Below are 21,479 nucleotides of genomic sequence, written 5' to 3' on the forward strand. Positions count from 1 at the left end.
TATCAGTAATACTTTCTTTCCTAGTCCTTTTTATGCTAATTTATATACTACAAGTCTGTAAGTCACTTGTATATTGTCTTACTATTTAATTTCATGTTTGCAATTTTTATGATCAATAGTACTTTCTTTACCGGCCTTTCTTATCTATCTATCTATTGCCAGATCCCATAATCCCATAAGGGGAGGCCAGTTGACTTTGATTTAGTTGTTTTACAGGGAGGCAGGGTTGCCATTCGTACGATAATTATCGTACATGTACGATTAAACTGCCTCTGATACGATGTACAGTCATGCGTACTAATTTCTGCTCAGGGGTTACCCCTTCCTTCCCCCCTCTACCCTGGACAGAGGGAAGGGGGGAATTGCGAACAAGTCTACCCCGCCTTCTGCCTCCAACTCCCCCACCCTCCACCTCCAGCTGCCAGTTACTGATTAGACGCAAATTTTCTCATGTCCTGTAAACATGACTAAACTGTCGTCGCACACGCTTTCAACGGCCAAGATTTGGACTATATTTTTAAAATAAATTATTACCGTATTGAACTACATTCTCAAACTGAAACTCCTCATTCAATAATCGGTTATTGAATGAGGAGTTTGACTGGGACAGGGAAGGTTTGGAGCCAGCAGATCCAGTTGTTAGAATGACTATATTTGTAGTCGCCACGCTGTCAGTGCAAAATTTAAGTCGTGTGTGTGTGTGTGTGTGTGTGCGTGTGTGTGTGTGTGTGTGTGTGTGTGTGTGTGTGTGTGTGCAGTTTATAAGCCCAGCTACCCAGCTATGTGATGTGGAACGGTCACTCTAATAAAAATCACGAATATTGGTCTGGTGTTCTCTATTTGAACTTGGCACATAATGAGAAATACAATTATATATATATATATTTATATATATATCTCTATATATATATATATATATATATATATATAGCTTTCCTTACATCTGACCTAAGTGTGTGTGATAAATGTTGCCTGCTCACGATATGTACGAAGGAGCGGTGACGGTATAACTGACTGCTGATCACGCCAAAGGTGGGGGGAGGGGAGGGGTAGGAGGCGGGGAAGACTTAAAACAAAGAACGAGAGAGAAAGGGGAGAGAGGGAGAGAAGCAAAGAGTTATATAAATTTAAAAAGAGTGGGAAAAGTAAATTCAGAGAGAGAGAGAGAGAGATAGACAGAGATAGCTGGGGGAAGTGAAAAGGTAAGCACTGGCACCCAGAATTGTTCAGCGGACGACACTGGATTACAATGATGGTGAATATTTTGAATTTGAGAATGCAGTTCAATACGGTAACAATTTATTCTAAAAATATAGTCCAAATCTTGGCCGTTGAAAGCGTGTGCGACGACAGTTTAGTCATGTTTACAGGACATGAGAAAATTTGCGTCTAATCAGTAACTGGCAGCTGGAGGTGGAGGGTGGGGAGGTTGGGGGCAGAAGGCGGGGTAGTCTTGTTTGCGATTCCCCCCTTCCCTCTGTCCAGGGTAGAGGGGGGAAGGAAGGGGTAACCCCTGAGCAGAAATTAGTATGCATGACTGTACAATACCTTTTTTTAATATCGTACGTTCTGTACGATAATCCTGTTTTATGACATAAGAGTTTTAATAAAAAGATATATATAATAAAATACCTTTTCATCAACAGTAAATCCTTTCCATAGATAGTATGTTATCTGTAAAATGAGAAGTTGTAATTTTCCTTAGTGTGTATGGGATAGCTAGGCTTGTTGTACTTGTACTGTACGAAATGTACAGGGACATTTCGAGTCACACTGACAGTTGACCGTTACGGTTTGAAATTGACATTCGTCAGTCATCACCGTGAAGCTGTTGGATGCAGTCATCTTAGTGACAGGCTCACTACTGGGGCTAGAAATCAGACATCGTTTCCATGTCTTCTAGTATGGTTATAAGGAGCAGGACAGTGAGCAGGAGGTGCTTCCAGTGACGCCAAAAAAAAAAAAAAAAAAAAAGGTAAGCTATATAGTAGAGTTTTAGGCCGCTGTTGTTTTACAATTTAAAGTTCTTTTACATGTTAAAGTGCAAGCCCAGACAAAAAAAAAAACAAAAAAAAAACGATATCGAGTTCTGTTAACAAGTTCAATATCGTAACGAACAGGAAGAAAAAAAAAAAAAAAGTGTTTTGATCTGACAAATTTCCCGTTCCGTGTCAGTACACAAATGTGTCACACACACAAACCGAGGCACCAAGAGCAGACGCACGTTGCCACCGCTCTATACCTGGCCAACTTGGCCAGTGGCATTACCTAAATTAGTATCTTTATATGAGTCAAGCTCTGTACAAGGTTAGACTAAATGGTGTTCTAATATAAGAAAGAAGTTTTAAGCAAGACTTGGTCAAACAGAAAAGAAAACAAAGCAGCACAAAAATGCGCACAATCAACTGATCGTTGTTTAGTCTACAACTGCCCCAGAGAATGTAAGTACTATATGCGGTTTTAGTACTGCAAAATGACCACATACTTTAGTAAAGGAAATTTGGAAAAGAAAATGGATAAAGGTAGAAAGCAGGACGATGATTTCTACCAAGATGTGGTTGAAATGGAGACTAACAAGATTTGTTGTGGAATAGATACAGAAGACACAATAGTGAAAGGGCATATAATAATTACAAACAGGCAAGAAACGATTATACAAGATTAAGGAGGGAAGCCCCAAAACAGTTTGAGGAGGATATCATAAATAAAAGTAGTGATCAACCAAAGGTATTTTACAGCTACATCAGAAGCAAAACCAAAGTAAAAGATATAATACAATCCATTACGGACGAGGGAATCACCTATACACAAGAGAAAGATATTTGTGAAGCACTAAATAACAATTTCCAATCAGTTTTTACAGAAGAAAAAATTTTTGAGAGGGACTATGTGGAACATGCATGCCCACACATACTACCAGATATACAAATATTAGAAAAGTAATACAGGAGGAGTTAAGTAAATTAGACAGAGGAAAAGCAAATGTTCCTGATGAAATTTCATGTCGGGTGCTACGAGAATGTGCAAAGGAGTTAAGTAAACCATTATTTTTAATTTTCAAGAAATCCTTGAGTCAAGGTAAACTACCTGATATTTGGAAGAAAGCAAATATTGTCCCCTTATTCAAGAAAGGGAATAGACAAAATCCACTCAACTACCGACCAGTATCACTGACCAGTGTTGTAAGCAAGGTATTAGAAAAGCTTATAAGAAAAGCTAGGGTAAACCATCTAGAGGAAAACAATATGATAACAGAAAGACAGTTTGGTTTCAGAAAAGGAAAATCTGTTGAGCTACTATGACAGAGTAACAGACACAATACAGGAAAGAGAAGGATGGGTGGACAGTAACTATTTAGATTTCAAGAAAGTATTTGACAGTACCACACCAATGACTTTTATGGAAACTGTACCATCAAGGAGAAATTCGAGGCAAACTGTTTTGTTGGATGCAAGATTTTCTCATCAAAAGAGAAATGAGAAGAATACTAAGGGGAAACTACTCATCATGGAAAGAAGTGGCTAGTGGAGTACCACAGGGCTCAGTGCTGGCACCAATCATGTTTTTAGTGTATATAAATGATATATACAGTAACACTGGAAATGAAAGCTGTCTAAATATGTTTGCAGATGATGCAAAAATACAAAGGAGAATTACTAACACAGACTCTTGTAAAGAGCTACATGAAGAATTAAATAAACTTCATGAATGGAGTAATACATGGCAAATGGAATTCAATGTGGACAAGTGTCATGTAATCAAGTTTGGTAAAAATGGAAAAAGACCTGACTGGGATTATACGTTAGGAAATAAAACCCTACACACATCAGAAAGAGAGAAGGACCTAGGTGTGATTATCAATAACAGACTATCTCCGACTGACCACATCAAAAAGTAGGTGCGGAACATGTATACACTGCTTGCAAATATGAGAATAGCATTCACATACATAAATGAAGACATGCTATGAAGGATAATAACACCATTCATCAGACCAACCCTGGAGTATGCATCAGTAGTCTGGAGTCCACATCTCAAGAAACACATAGACGAGATTGAAAAAGTTCAAAGGGCCGCTAAAAGATGGATACCAAACTTAAGGGATCTAAGCTATGAAGAAAGACGAAATAAACTGAATCTACCAACATTACAGGAAAGAAGGAAAAGAGGTGTCATGATAATGCTATGTAAATGCATATCAGGGAAGGAGAAAATATACATAAATGATGACTTAACATATGGGGAAGCATCAGCAAGAGGACACTGCAAAAAACTGCATAAGAAGAGAGGTGATAAAGACATGAGGAAATTCAGTTTCCCAAACAGAGCAATTGATCAGTGGAATGACTACTGAATGAAATAGTGTGTGCCAAAACAAATCACAAATTTAAGGATATATACTATAAATATGGTTTAAGACACGGGACAGTACGAGCTTGACTCATTCCTGTAAAGATACAATTAGGTAACAATTAGGTAAGAACACACAAAATATATATATATATATATATATATATATATATATATATATATATATATATATATATATATATATATATATATATATATATAGTATAATATAAGAAAAATATGTGGATATGGATATGGAAACAAACCATAGGGGAAAATAAGGTGTACTGATAATGAGGCTGATGTGTACCGTGAAAAAAATAAGGAAATAAAGTATGTTAACACCACTGGTGATAATAAAAAACAGAGAGAGAGAGAGAGAGAGAGAGAGAGAGAGAACACCGGTGGGAGATGGGAGAGACAAAGACGGGGCTCGCTCAGGTCACCATAGGGCAGGTGACGGTAATGGATAAACGGACGAAGGCGGGGCTGCCGGAAATCAAGTGTGCAGAGTGAATTGCACCTATTTCCTTTGTCTAATAAATCTATTTCCATACTCATGAGATGTCATTATAGAAGATGACTAACAAGCTGTTGTCGGATGAGGTCGAGGAAGCCTAACGTTCATATATTGTGGGTGATATATCGGGGTTGTCACTTTAGGGGGGTTAAGTTTGAGATTTCCTGCATTCCTCGCATTCTTTTGACATTGTACAGTATAGTACGAAAGACATGGATATGGATGAAAGAGTTATGTTCAAGTCATATAGGCACACATACATATGGATGGGATAACAGCTGGATAAAATTCTGTCATTATTATATGTGGTGGCTTATATAAGGGTGGTTTGAATAAGTGGAGTCAAGGTTCAGATATCCTGCCTTCCTCACATTCATTTGAAACTGTACAGTACTGAATGTAATAAGCATGGATATGGATTACAGGGTTATGGTCAAGTCATACAGACAACTGTACATGGAATAATAGCGAGCCGTAAATCGCGAAATGGTCGAAGAGTCTCATTATGCTTTTTACTTTTTTTTTTTTTTTTTCACTGAAAGGCATATGGGAGACTATGGTTTGAAGGTCTGACTTTCATTTCCAAGGGCCGTGGTAGCTCAGTGGTAAACGATTGAGTGGTGACAGAGAGAGGTGGTTGACTATGGAAGTGCATCGGGGGTTTTTATCATTTTGTTTTATGACTGATTTTTTTTTTTTTACAAACTCGTGTCATTTACCTGAGGAAAATGACACGAGTTCATTTTCCTCAGGAATATTACACGAGTAATTTATATATATATATATATATATATATATATATATATATATATATATATATATATATATATATATATATATATAGTTATATATATATATATATATATATATATATATATATATATATATATATATATATATATATATATATATATATATATATATATATATATATATATATAATTTCTTAGTTATTTATTTTTTTATACACTGAGACTCTCATAGTCATAAAAATATAACATAGAACATAACATGTATTGGAACAGTATGGTTGGAGGTAGGATACTCCTGTAACTGCTCACTTCATCCACCCTCCATCGTGACTGGCAGGTGACTGAGTAGGGAGACAGTGAGAAGGGGTTGACAGGTGTCGCTGTGACCTACAATCTGTCCCACTTTGGGAAGTAGGTCCAGGCCAGATGTGGGTGTATTGCATGCACTCAGATACGGATGTTTCGAAGCTTACGGGTTAAGCCATATCCGATTCCCACGCGACTACTGGACGCTGACGTGGAGACTGCAGGTATTATTGAAAATTCCTTATCTCCTTACTGTAGTCCAATGGTAGTAGTCTGTAAGAAGGATGGTGAAGTCAGGATTTGTGGCGACTATAGGAGGCTAAATGCAATCACCAAAGTGGATGCTGAGCCAATGGGTGACCATATTGCCATCGTCTCCAAGTTGGCAGGGTCACGATATTTCACGAAGATCAATTTGGCGAAGGGATTCTTTTGGATTCCCTTTCACTCTGAGAGCCATCAGTTCACTCCCTTTGCTACTCCTAGGGGATTGTATCAGTATAAGGTCCTCCAATTTGGACTTATCAATTCCCCAGCAGTATTCAATCATGCCATGAGACAAGTGCTCCATGGTATTGTAGGAGTAGAAATGTTCGTTGACGATGTCCTCGTTCATTCTGCCACTTCGGAGGAGCACCTCAGACTCTTGGAAATTGTCTTCAGTAGACTCCAGGGTTTCAACATGACTGTGAAGCCTAGCAAGTGTAAAATTGCTCACAGTGAGGTGGAGTTCCTTGGACATGTTGTTGGCAACAATCGCTGCAGGTCTCCGAGCAACAGGATCAGAAAGGTTAGGGAAGCCCCGAGACCTGTGATCAAGAAATAAGTTAGGGCATTCCTCGGCCTAGTGGGGTATTATAGGAGTTTTATCCCCAACTTTGCTGTCATTGCCCAACTGTTGTACGAGGTGCTTCGGAAACATGCTCCAAACACCATTGAATGGGGAGAAGTGCAAGAGAGATCTTTTGCCACCCTCAAGAATATGCTGTGTAAGGAGCCTATCTTGCAGTTGCCTGATTCCAACAAACCTTTTGTACTGCATACCGATGCTTCACAAGATGGAGTAGGTGCCGTACTAATGCAAGAATCGGAAGGTGGAATTTTCCCAGTGGCATACCACAGCCGTACGTTAAAACCCTCCGAGAGAAATTACAGTACTGTTGAGAAGGAACTCTTGGCCGTGGTGGATGGCGTTAAGAAATATTACTATTATTTATATGGAGCACCATTCACTCTGGACACCTATCATATGCCACTCACTAGTCTCAGCCCGACTAGGACGGCTAATGCAAGATTGACATGCTGGACTCTGTATTTGCAGCAGTTTAACTTTGATGTGAGATACATCAAGGGAAGTGACAATGCAGGTGCAGACCTGATGTCTCACCTGCTAACTGATGACTATTGGGCAACTGTTGTACACTGGGGTCCACAAGACAGGGGTCCTTAGAGATTTGAGTAATCCAAGGACTAGCTTGGCTCCCAGTATCTTGTTCGTAGGACACATTATGTCCAGAGTTTGTACATACATAGCTACCATAGGTTAAAAGGGGAAAGTTCGAGACTCCTGCAGGGGCAATCCGAGGCTGTGTCTGAATTACCTTGTGGTGCCTCGAGCTGTGGGCCTCTCTGAGGATTCCCGGAGAATGCACATTATCCACATAAGTGTTCACACCCACATCGGGTGTCAAAATGTGACCTGCCTGAGATTGCATAGGGATTCCCAGCTTGCCAATATTAATCGTAAGTGCAGAGTTAGCCTTAACCAGTAAACTGCCCATTCTGAGAGCATTGAGCAATCCAAGGACTACATTTCCTGGTTAATAATGTATCCATTAAGAAAATAATAGTGTACTTTTTGTAGCATATGTACTGCCTACTAGGCAGAGAGAGAAATTGTGATTCAATAAAAATTGTTTGTCGCACTGACACTTTTGATGCTCCACCTTGATTGATTTCGCAGGTACAGGTGGAAGGTGGAACAGTTTTGTCGTGCAGATCAGCTGATCGTCTCTGCTGCATGCTGCCGTCCCTTCTCTTCTGCCTCGTCATCTCCATTTACTATTAATTTGTATCATATCATATTACACATAGGTACAGTTACACTACAACTGTCACAACTACACTGTGTATTACATACACCACACTACATAACAATTAATTGTTAATGTAAATATAGCAAACTTTTCGCTCAGTTTGACCTGAGTACAGGATTTTTCACCGTCGTCATGGAGTTTTTTTTTTTTTCCTCAAGCTTGCTTCTATTAACATAAATATGATTTTTTTTTTTTTTTTTTCGCTCATTGGCGACTGTGATTTTCTCCTGTAGCAGGATAGTACACACACCACAGTGTGAATCTTGTGTGACTGAGTTAGGATTTATATGTATGTATGTCGTTAAATTTTTCTGAAAAAAAAAAAAAAAAAAGATTTTGATGGGGCGTAATGTCATGAATTCATGTGAGTGTATTTATACAAAATCGTGACACTGTACTTTGGTGAGAAAACCATGAACTCTAGTGGAATTCCCACTGGGTATCACTCAGTTCAACCGTCCTAGTATTCACTTCGATCGGGATGGTTTTCAGAACATTTGTCATTGTCTCATAAGTGACCATTCTTATGCACGACATTAGTGCTTTCACTGAGTGATTTATTGGGTGCGTATATCATTCGCCCTCTCTCCGTTGACCGTTGAAGTTAGGCGACGCATACTTCTGGCAAACATGGCCAGCTCTTACCTCTATTCCCAGTTTCAACTTAGTCAGCTTTGGATCGCCTCCAGGATAGGATCGTTTGTGCCCAGCGTTGAGCAGCATCTCTGTTGTACAGCGAATTCCTGGATCTCCACCTAGACGGTGATTGGTGAAGTGAGCTTGCAGTGAATAGCAGTGCTTGGTGATTCAACACGCAGATGCCCAGTCTTTCGACAGCTCCATTCCCTCAACTACCTTTCAGACTTGTGGTCATCCTCCTTTCAGGACTTTGGCGAAAGCCTTGCCATTCCAATTGATATCTCAAAGACTTTCGATCGAGTCTGGCATAAATCTTTAATTTCCAAACTACCCTCTTACGGTTTCTGTCCTTCTATCTGTGCCTTCATCTCTAGCTTCCTTTCTGGTCATTCTATAGCCGCTGTTGTAGACAGCCATAATTCTTTTCCTCGAGCTGTCAACAGTGGTGTTCCTCAGGGCTCTATCCTATCACCAACTCTCTTCTTTTTATTAATCAACGACCTTCTAAGCTGTACATCCACTCTTATGCTGATGACTCCACCCTTCACCTTTCCATTTGGTTCCCACAACGTCCATCTCAGTAGTTACCTCAACAAACAAGGGATGAGGTTATGGCACGCATAATGTCTGACTTGGGTTGTATTTCTGACTGGGGTAAAAATGATCTGGTTGTTTTTAATGCATCAAAGACTCAGTTTTTACAACTATCAACCCAACAAAATCTTCCACAAGCATACCCACTAACGTTTAATAATGTTCAGCTTAATCCTGCATCATTCTTGAACATGATTGGGATTTCATTTACTGGCGACTTATCTTGGAAAGATCATATTACATGTCTTGTAAAATCTGCTTCCAAGAGATTACGTGTGCTAAGCCGACTCCGTTCCTTCCTTACCCCTGTGCAATTGTTGACTCTATACAGGGGTTTTATCCGCCCCTGTGTGGAGTACAACTCTCATCTTTTGGCTCTCTCTTGTATTTTGTTTTTCTCTTGGAAGGAACAATATTTGCAGGCCCTCGGCCTTTGGTTCCTTCTTCCTCGCATTAAAAAAAAAAAAAACACCAAGAACCTTCCCCATAAAATCCCACGTGCAGGGTTTTCGAGGGTTAAGTGCAGTGGCAGAGTATGTAACCCACCTTTCATGATATTCTTCAGAAGCTGCAGCAAAATTTTGTTATCATTTGTGTGAAGATAACCAGCCATGCTTTGTCCAGTAACAGTTGCTCTGCAATGGAACTGTCAGGGTGTTTGAGCAAATTGGGAGGAGCTTCAACTGCTAGTGTCTGAGTTTCATCTTATGCCTTTGCTTTCAGGAGACTATGGTCAGAAACAAGACTCTTCCTGCTCTAGGGGGATATACATTTCTCCACTCATCAGTAGTGCTCGAGGTGGTACTCGAGGTGGCTGTCCTCACCTTTGCTGTACTTATGTTCCATGTACTTCTTTCTCTGCCTGTTCTCTCGTTCAGGCTGTGGCTGTTCAAATACACCTGGGGAGGAGTTATATAATTATTCTGTTGTCATTATTTATCCCACACACCCTCCACGCCCAACTGTGCCTTGATCACTTTATTCGTCAGCTTCCAAGGCTATTTGTTCTTCTAGGTGACGAAATGGGCGTCAGGCTTTGTGGAGTGAAACCATATGAAACACCTGTGGTGATCTTCAAGCATCTTTGGCTGAAGATTTGGATCTTGTTCCTCTGAGCACAGGAGACCTGACACATTTCATGTTCAAACTGGCACTGTATCTGCTATTGACCTTACATTGCTCTCCCGCGATTCTTCGCTGAACGTTTAATGTGATATTTTGGCTGGGATGAATGGTTTAGATCACTGCCCAACTGTAGTCAATGCATGCAACTCTGTGTCAGTGAAGCTTGTCCCTCACTGGTGTTTGGGTACGACTGATTGGCCAGAGTTGGGAGAGCACTGTAGTCTTGACTGTAGTGCTCCAAACTTTCAGTGCTGATGATGCAGAACAGTAGTCACATCTACTGTTTATCAGGCTGGCGTTTCTTCTATTCCACGGACGTCTGGAAAGCTTTGCAGGAGACCTGTGCCTTGGTGGGATGAGGATTGTGCTTTAGCTAATTGTGTCCACAATATTTAGGAAGAATAAATATGTCATCTTTTTCATTCAGTTAAAGAAAGCTCGTGCCCGTTTTCAGTGGGTTCTGAGAAACCCATGTCGCATCATGTGGAGAACCCATGTCTCGTCTGTCACCTCATCCATTTCTTTACAACTGGTCTGTAAGGTGATGAAAATAATGGGTAAGTATTCACGTTCTCCTTCCCTGGTACTTAAAATTCAGGGATCTTCTGTGTCCATCTCCTATGAAGTAGTTTTAGGCCTGATGGAAAACCTTTACAATGTTTTTTGTTCAGATCCTTCCAAGCCATATAGCTTTTTTCGGTGTCAACAGGAAAGTTTGGGTACTGGTATTTAATTTCTGAATACTGAACAGGAACCTTATGCTTTCCTTGTCGTCTGTGAACTGCAGGCTACTCTCCAGCAATGTAGTGACTATACTCCTGGACCTAATGACATTCCTTTGCTATGATTTGCCATTTGCTGTACCATTGTCTGTTGTTTTTATTAAAAATTGATAATAGGACAGGGGATGAATATAAAGTATAAACTAACTGGCTGGGCATAGTTATTCCATTTCCTATGCCAGACAAAGGTTAAGCTAATATGGCTAACTATCATATCATTTGTTTGACAGCTTGTGTATGCAAACTGTGAAAGATGAGTAGCATCAGACTAGATCTGTAAATAAAGAAGCGATTACTTTTCTCCATCACAAAACGGGTTTCATAGGATGAGATGTACGTTGAACTAACTAATGAGATTTGAGTCAGAAGTCTGTGAGACTTTTGCATCTGGACATCATCTTGTAGCTTTGTTCGTTGATCTGGAAGAGGAATATGATATGGCATGGCATCATGGCATTCTGAATCAACATCACAGTTCAGAGTTGAACGGCCACCTGCCATTGTTTCTTAGTGACTTCTTGTTGGACAGAAGGTTTCAGGTCCGTATGGTGTCCTCACTCTGTCCTACGAGTTCAGGGGGAAGGTGATCCACAGAGGAGTGTGCTAAGTGTTCCTTACTTGCTGTTGCCATCATTGGCATACTTGATTCCCTGCCAAAGAGGGCGTCTTCTTCCCTTTACTTAGATGACCTTGTGATATAGTTTCCTGGCTCCCAGATGTGTGCTGTGGAGAGAAGGATGCAGCTGGTGCCGGAAAAAGTCTCTACCTGATCAGACTGTAGAGATTTCCACTTTTCTTCAAACAAGAATATAGCTATCCATTTTTATAGATTAAAGGCATTGGTGCCTACTACAGTGCATGGAGAAGACTGTTTCTTGGCTTAACGTTTGACTCTCAGGGTACTTGTGTTTTACATTTGAAACTTCTACAAGTGTCTTGTACGCAAGCATCGAATTTGTTGAAGGTACTATTACAGTACCAAATCTTCATCAGGCGCTAGCCAGAGAACACTCCTACATCTGTATCAAGCCTTAGTGGAATCTAACTTTGCCTATGGCTGCGAGGTGTACTCCTTTTATCGCACAGTGGCTAAGTGTTCTCAGTCCAGTGCATCATGTAGTTTTGTGTCTTGCTACTGACGCTTTCAAATCCTATCCGATTCCTAACTTGACTTGTGGAGGCTGGTGTTCCATCTTTACTTTTCTACAGAGCAAGTCGCTAATCACTCATTGCTGGAACTGCATGAGGCATATTCCAGACTAATTTACTGCAGTTTGTGTATCACGGCAGTCATTTTTTCAGTATCATGATTTTCATCCTTGTTCTCGACAGTCCTTAGGGTACGGGGTCAACATGATCATGAGGAATTTAGGTTTCTGCATTGCCCTTCTGTCCCGATCGGCTATAAAGATTTGCACCACGGTGCCTTCCAGAGGTGCAGGTGTGCAGGGATTTTGAGATTAAATCTTCTGTCTCTTCACTGGCACTTCTTCAGGCATCAGCTATTTCAGAACATTCATTCACTTACAGAGGCACCCTCTCTGTATATAAAGATGGTTCAAAGTAACTGCAAGGAGGAGAAAATATCAGTTTCCTCCTGAACCGTCGTTACTGCATTGACTTGAGCGCTCGAGTCTGTGGGTCAAGCAGGCAGAGTTGGCAGCAGGCAAGCTGCTTCATTGATGGAGGAGCAGAGTGAGGCAGAAAGCAGCAGGCCCATACTTATTAAAACACTAAGACTGCGTCATAAGGCAAAAGTCTGTCCCAAATTCATAGCAGTGAGTCATAATTCCTTATGTACGACCTAACCTGAGTCATAGCTAAAGACACCTCCCGAGTTGGTATAGCGCTTAGGGCGCAGCTTATGACTCGATTATAACGGTAAATATGGCTGCCGCACCACAGCAACAACAAATTCCCCACCGCCAACTAAGACGTTCTCGTGACAGGAAAGATGTGCTTAATGAACTAAGTGAGGCAGAACTGGTAAAGAGATACAGCTTGGACCGTACAGGCATAATTTTTGTGACAGATTTGGTGCAGGAGACCCTAACAAGACCTATGGCAAGAAACAAAGCTCTCATGCCAGAAATGAAAGTTATTTTTCGTTACCTTGCAACTGGAAAAATGGAACTCTGTAGTGGTGACGACTACTTGTGCATTTCTCTATCGTACTGTTGGAGTTCTCCATGCTGCTGGTGGCTGTGGTGTTGTTTGTTTACAGGATGGTATGGTGAGGCAACATGTCCTAACAAAGTCGACCTAACAAAGTCTCGACTTTAATGTGGTGAACTGCTCCTTAAGTCTCACATTTCTGACTTTCACCCAACTATGATGCAGGTTTTATAAGTGCAGCTCCAGGATCCTGTCCACACCACACACACACTTGCTCGACTGTCCCCTGCCTATTATTATTGAGGGAATACAGGCCGATTTTCCTCTCCCCCTCGTATCAAGTGGAGGCCATCTCCACTGATATTTGTTAACAATCCTCTTGCACTGCCATACTTGTTGTAAATACTGTAAGTATTGGGTAAAGCCATTTTTTTTTTCTGGGTTTCCTCTTACTAACCTGCAGCTGAGCATGGCAGACCTGGTATTTTGAGGAGCAGCGTTGATAGACACACTTCTCATCACATCACATGGCGATCTTTGTCAGGATTTATTTGCTCTATGTATATCCGGTTGGTGGAGTTGTTTTTACACCGCAGAGAGGATTGGTTAAGTGATAAGTCGCTTCGGGGCCACCTATCATCCAGGGCACGGAAATAGTTGCTTGTGTTTCAAACTCGAGTTACTTGATTAGTTTGCGCTGTCATTAGCGGATTGCTTGGCTCAAGTTGTGCTGTTGCATGCCAAGGGATGGCTAGGTGCTGAACTGAGTCCTAGAAGGCACTGTCTCAAGTGAGTGAGATTAGTGCGTACCACTAAGCATGCAGCTTTGGTAAGAGTTGCCTAACGAGCGATTGTTGTTAAGTAGTGTGGGCCAGGGACCAGCCATTGGTCATAACTGGCTACTACTGTACCTGCCCAGTGTTAATGCTTGGCCATTACTTCTTAAATTGTGTGTCCTGAACATAACTCTTTTGGTATATTTTGCGTTTATCAAGACTTCACTTACTTACCTCTGCATTTCCCCACAGAGGGAGTCAATAGTGCATTTGCTGTGTTGGTTTTGTTTTTTTGTTCCTGCGTTTTAGTTCATTGGTTTATTAATTTTGCCTTATGGTCTGAACTTGGTTGTTATTTCAGTAGATACTAGGGATATTACCTCACACGTCTTTTATTTACTTTTACAATGTCTAAGCTTACCACAGTAGAATAAATGAAAACTCAGGTCGAATCCATTGGACTGACAGGACTGGATATAGGCCAGTACGTCCTTCGACAACAGGTATTTGAACGAGAGGCTAATGCAAAGGAACAAGAAGAACGGGAGCGAGAGTGAGAAAGAGAAGAATGCAAGAAGGAAATAGAGGATTGTGAGAGGGAAAGAGAGCTTGAATTAGCCAAGATAACAAGTGAAGAGCATATCCGGCTGGCTAAGTCGAAAGCCAAAGGTAAACCACCAGTTGCGTTCCTAGTGATGACTTCAGCAAGCCTAAATTACCCAGTTATCAAGATGGGAAAGATATGGCTACTTACCTCTGCTGTTTCAAGAAGGTGGCAAATCTTGGCTTAGATGAAGGAAGTTACACCTTAAGGATGGGTGGCTTGCTTTCAGGTAAGATGGCCGAAATATATGCCGGTTTTGACGGAAAGACAATTAGTCACTACCCCTAACTAAAAGGGGCTCTTTTGACAGGCTTTGATAAAACCCCATACCGTTATAGATAGCAGTTCAGGCAAGCTAGGATTCAGGCTAAAGAGAACTTCCAACATATCGTCTCTACCCTTAAACATTTGTTCAACTTTTCAAATAAATCGGCAGGCAGGGCCGAGTCATTTGAAGTACTTTGTGAATTCATAATCCTTGAACAGTTTCTCTTCTCTTTAGCTTCAGAATTACGCCACATCCTCGAAGATCAAACTAGTTCAGACTATCAAGGAGGCAGGAGAATTGGCCGATGTGTGGGCAGCCAAATGGAAAGCTAACCTCCACCATAGGTTTTGGTCTGAAACCAGCAAGAGAACAGGTCCTCCTTTCACCAGGACAAAACAACGAGCCCCATCTACATATTCTCCTCCTCATAGTTCGAGCAGAAACTTAACAATGAAGAAGTGCTACAACTGTTAAGAAGAAGGGCATCTCAGGTCCCAGTGCCCTCAGAACCCGTGAGCTTTTAAGGACGCGAAAGAAGTCCAGCCAAGAACCAAGGTAGGATTCTGGTTAAGTGACAAGAGTGTTCCCAACTTCTCCGTTACAGGCACTGTAAACTGCTCTTGGACCTCAATGATCATCAGGGACACAGGCTGCTCCTGTGTGTTAGTAATGGAGGAAGTACTACCTGATATCAACATTACTGCCTGTTGTAAGTTAGAAGTTGCTGATTATCTGGGCAGAGTTAACCCGAGGCGTCCTGTCGACGTATGGGTACGTTGCAATATTTTGCATTTGCCAGTCTCGTCGACGTATGAGTACGTTTCAACATTTTGCATTTGCCAGTCCCATCGACGTACTGGTACGTTGTGCAATTGCAAGGTTCATAATTTGCACAATTTTCAATTTTCACGCATGATTTTTCGTACATATACACGGGACACCTTCCCCTATTCCTCTACAAGATGTCAAGCAGGGACAATGCCTTACACCGCATAACCTCCCCCCCCCCGGCATGCCATTGTCTCGGCAATTCACCTGTTACCAGTGACCTGGGCAATAAAGACATTCAGGGCCAGAGTGATTCCCCAATCGATGACAATGTGGAGGACAAAGTTTACATAGCATTAGAGGAAGAAACAGTCAGAAATGATGATCAGGTAATGTGGCAAAAAAAGGTCAGGTATGGTGATGAGTTAGTGAGTGAAACAATGCTTATGATCCCTATTTTACTGATTGAAGACCAATATACACTCATATTATATATAAATTCGTACCAAGTAAATAAATAAATACCGTTTATGAGTGGTGTGAAATAGTTACCCTCCCATTGAACTCTTTTTCTTTGGTGCCAGCCTGTTAGAAAACCCAGTAAGGTAAGGAGGTACTGCTACCTGGATCGAGTATTTTAAACCTCAGATGAGCGATTTTTCTATGAATTTTCGATGTTTCTCACCAAAAGCGGAGGTTTTAGCCAAAGAAAAAAAATCGAAGATACCTCGGGATTCGGGGGTGTCGGAGGTGCGAAATAGCTCGGGACGTGACGGGTTAATTACTTCCAGTCTATCCAGTGTTACCTCCAGTGTCCCTATTACACTGGGTAGGTGGATGCTATTTGCACACCAATAAAATTTGCTAGGGTCATGGTAAGGAAATTACCAGGTGTGGTAAACAGTGTTATAGTCAAGACCAGGCACCTCGAGACCAAGACCAAGACCAAGACCAGATCCTCCAAGACCAAGACCAAGACCAGACCCTCCAAGACCAAGACCAAGACCAGACCCTCCGAGACCAAGACCAAGACCAAGATCAAGAATTTATGAGTCTACTGAATGAATGAAAAGTAGCTGCAGCCTGCAGGTGCTGCACTGCTGGTCAGTTTTCATGGGCGTCTTGGCCCCTTGGGTGAGTGCACTACAATTGCGGTGCGTGACTCTGAGGTTGTTCTTATACCCTGGCAACCTACCAATCAAAAGTGCGGCTGATTTTGTGTATGAGACGCATGTTACTCTAGTATAATATGTTCATATATAATAATATTCATGTATAAAGTAGTCATGCATAATAATATGACTCGTGTACAATATGATACGAAACTGGACGCACATTTCCAGGGTACAACAATGACAACCTCAGAGTCATGCGCCGCAACTATAGTACCCCAATCATCCAGTTGCAGATTATGTATCGATGCAATACTCAACATCTTTTAAACGAATTTAAGTTGATTATCGCACATGAGTTGAATGAGGTCGAGGAGTTTCTGGGAAGACAATTACTAACATGAATGAAACAAATAAGAGGGCAATAGAGATAATTACCAGGGCCAAAACTCAAGAGTACGGAGGGACCAGGGCTCACACCAGGACCGTGACAATTTTGCTTCTTTTTCTGGACCGTGTCAAATGTTTTCCAAGCACCCCAGGGTGCGGTCATAGCTCTCTATAGCCCTGCACACCGATGTTACGGCTGTTGAAAGTTTTTTAAGTTTTTAAACTTTTGAAAGTATAATTTTGAAGTTATAATGTATGGTGTTGCATACTTTGTCAGTGCCGTTGTATTCATGGATAACTGTATCATCCTCATGCGAAAGCTGGTTTTCAGAAGACTAATTTTCACACTTCTCTCCAAGCTTTACCCGTGCCCAAACGTTCCATACACAACATTTTCATTTTTCGTTTCTTGTGAACAGTCAAGGGGGACTACCTATTTTTCAGGATAATTACAAAATAGACCGAAGGGGTTTCGGGATATAGAGGTGGGAAGCAAAAAATTTTGATAAATAATAAATATATATTTTACTTCCATAAGTGCTCCAAATACTTCTTATGGTCATACCCACTATTTGTTTAAGAGAACAGTTTTCACAAATTTTCCATCTTCAAAAAGGCCCTCATCCAAGTCTTCTCATTGCCCTTCTTGCTATTAAAGATGATTTATCGGCCCCCAGGTGGCCCCCCAATTTTAGTGGGACTAGAAACGCCACTGGGTCACATGGCTATGGCCCCCCACTCATAGGTGAATAAGTTGTATGAAATATGAGGGTGGCTGCGAAACACTAGAAAATATTCTGATTTCTTCTAAAAAGGGCACAGAAGTCACTGCAGGCCTCCGTGATAACCATTTCGAAGCTCTGAAGGGTCATAACTCGAAAGGTTGGAAGCCACTGATGTCTGACTTGACCTCTATCACTCCAAAATCCTGGCTACACCCCTGCAAGGGTGGAAATATATTTACAGAATTTAATATATGTGAATAATTGAACCTCTAGGTAAAATATTTCTGCTTTCAATGCTTCATTGGCATGGAGAAACAAACATAGGAAAACAGAAATTTTTGTGGCAATGTTTTCTGACCGAACTAGCTAAACCTGTGGTGTATGTGTATGAAGGATGCGGGGATTGCATACACCATATACGTATATGAAGTACACGGAGGTGAACAGAGCTGCAAACATCAAACAAGTGTGCATGCAAAAGGAGATTATCACTGCGAGAATGGCCACGTCATGCATGCTCTCTCGACTCGCATGCACTCAATTGGCGCTCGCGGGGCTCAGTTCATGCATCATCACTGTAGCGCTTTCCAGGCAGTATCTATAGACAGTACAATGCTGTATGGTGGGCCATGAATAAAATCAGCCATGATCTTTCTTCGTGTATGATTATATATTCCGACCTTCCCCACGCTGCGATGCACTTGTAATGCTGGTCTCTACCTGGTCTCGAGCCAAAACTCCGAGACCAGAAGCTTCGAGACCGAGATCAAGACCAAGGCCACATCAAGCGAGATCAAGATCAAGACCAAGACCACATTAAACTGGTCTCAAGACTGATCTCTAGAGCAAGACTGGTCTCGAGACCTACAACACTGGTGGTAAACTCTCACCAACCTGAACACCCCTTGCCAACATTTAATAAGTCTTCCTTACCAACAAACATCAGAGCAACTACTTTTCCCGATGTTCAACTCCACTGTCCAACAACCCCGACTGCTTAAAGTAGCCTTGCGACCCCTCGAGCTTTATCTCCCATTCTGGAACCAGTCTAAGCAACTAGCTGTTCGACTTCTGCTACTAACACTGTCCAGATACATGCCAGCCATATGATGCTGGTCCAGCCCTTGTTCTACCTACCATATTATTGCTAAAGATCTCGCCAGAGGAATTTAAGCAGTTACAAGTTTCATGCCTAACTCTAGCTAGGATACGGGACACAGCTTCCTCAGGTGAGATTGAAGAGGCACGAATTGGGTCTACGATTAAATAGCTTCGTCAGGATGGCCTACTTTACCAAAAGTGTTTGTCATCCCAGAGACCTGATAAAGTGGGTATCTTTTCTCAAGCTGCTCCTTCTGATTGCCATCAAGTAATTCTTTTTGCCAGTCATGTAAGTCCCACAGCTGATAATTTTTTACACACAGGAAGGCTAAGCAAAAGATTGCTGAACACTTTTCCTGGCCTTGAATGAGCAGTGACATTAGGGATTACTTTCGATTTGTGACAAGCGTCAGTGCATGGCACCTAAGGGACGAGTTCATCCCGTCCCACTCAGTCCATTGGTCATAATCACCACACCATTTTCATGTGTAGGCATTAACCTGTTTGGACCTATATCTCCTCCATCCTCAGAAGGCCTTCAGTACATCTTGACTCTCACAGACTTTGCTTCAGGATTTCCTGAAGCAGTGCCTCAGAATGACACTGATTCTAACTCCATCACTGAAGCATTCATTGGTATCTTCTAACAAACTGGCATCGCCAATGAAATCCTCTCAGACCGTAGCATGCAGTTCACGTTTCATTGAACATCACAAGTTCTTGTTGTGAAAAAAAATTTTACTACACCCTTCCATCCCAGTAGAAATGGGAGGGTTGAACACCTCCACTGATCTTTCAAAGCTGGCCTTCTCTTGTTGTGTGCTGACAAGCCCCGAGAATGGCACAGGTAGGTTATCTAATTCCTCTTCTTTTTGCCCTCTGAGAAAGTCCTATCGACAGAACTGGATTTTCCTCATTCGAACCCGCTCTACAGATGAACAATACGAGGACCTCTTGCTCTGTTACATAATCTGTGGGAGGATCGGACTATCAGGAGAACGACCGGACAAGCTTCCAGTATGTCCTCGTGTTTAGGGACAAGCTAGCTGAATGTGCCAAAATTGCCCCCAAGAACTCTGATGTGTAATGAGGTACAAGTCGTACTTTGATATCCAACCACGGAACCGCCAGTTCCATCCTGGTGATGAAGTCATAAATTTACTCGCTAGCAAAAGCAGCAAATATCTCATTGCCTGGAAGGGACCATACCAAGTTCTTGAACAACGTGGAAAGGTTGACTAACTCATTAAAGAGCCACGAGGACCTAAACTCTGCCACCTCAACATCCTGAAAAAGTATCATTGTCGAGCCCAGGCGAACTTCTGCCATATCGTAGACAAGGTCCTGACATTAGGAGAGGTGGATTTCCCCTGTAGGGATGGAGAAATGGCGTGTGTCAAGCAGGACAATGGTGAGTCAGCATCAAGCTCCGTGTCTCCAGATGGCTCAACTATCGAGTCCACTGTCTGTCAACCAACTCTCTTAGAACTTGGATGAGAACCAACAGGTCAGTCTCCAGGAACTGTTAAACAACTTTAGCTCTTTATTTTCTGACATTCCAGGTTGTACCACCGCCATCAAACAAGATAATTTCCTTACCAACACTGAGAAATTCCAGGCCAAACTCTACCCTGGCCTATTCACCTCAAGCCGTAATATGAGCAGGAAGTTGGGTAGTTATACTAGCAAGGGATACTCCAGAGATCTTCCTCCCAATACTGTTCTCCAGTCATCATGGTCCACAGGGAAGATGGTATCTACCGCATGGCGATTGACTATCAACACTTCAACTCCAACACCATTTTTCAAGTTGAGCCATCCTGCTCCATCGAATATGACTTATATATATTCTCTGGGGCCAAATATTTTTCAGAATGACCTAAGTAAGGCATATTACCATGTGTCTTTGGCAGAGAGGGCCAGGCCATTAACAGCTTTCCCAACCCATTCAGAATTAGTGGAATTCTGCCATTTACCATTTGGCATTGTCAAAATCTGTGCTATACATACAACTCATGTGTACTGTTTTGGCAGGATTACCTAATGTATCCTTTTTTTTTGTAACATCTTTGTTAACTCCAGAAGCTGGGACAAGCACCTTGAAGCTCTACAACTAGTCTTCGAGGGACTAAAGGAACATCATCTCATGCTCAAGATCTCAAAGCGCCGGTCTTGTGTACCATCCATCCATTACCTTGGTTTCATTCTCGGTGGAAATCATCTCCAGCCTCGGCCTGACAAGATCAGCGCCCTCTTACAACTGGGGCCATCTTCGACAAAGAAGCTGCTCCGAAGTTTTCTTGGTATGGTCTTATTTTACAGGATGTTCATTCCTCTGGCATCTGACTACACCGGACCACTCGCAGACTTGTTGATGAGAGGAGTGCCAGAACCTCTTGCCTGGACTGAAGACCTCCTGACGAACTTTTGGCAACTGAAGGTTTCCCTCTCCTCAT

The sequence above is a fragment of the Coenobita brevimanus genome, chromosome 33, assembly GCF_032717465.1.
Source record: "Coenobita brevimanus isolate Jiangsu-jjx chromosome 33, ASM3271746v2, whole genome shotgun sequence".
Classification (NCBI taxonomy): Eukaryota; Metazoa; Arthropoda; class Malacostraca; order Decapoda; family Coenobitidae; genus Coenobita; species Coenobita brevimanus.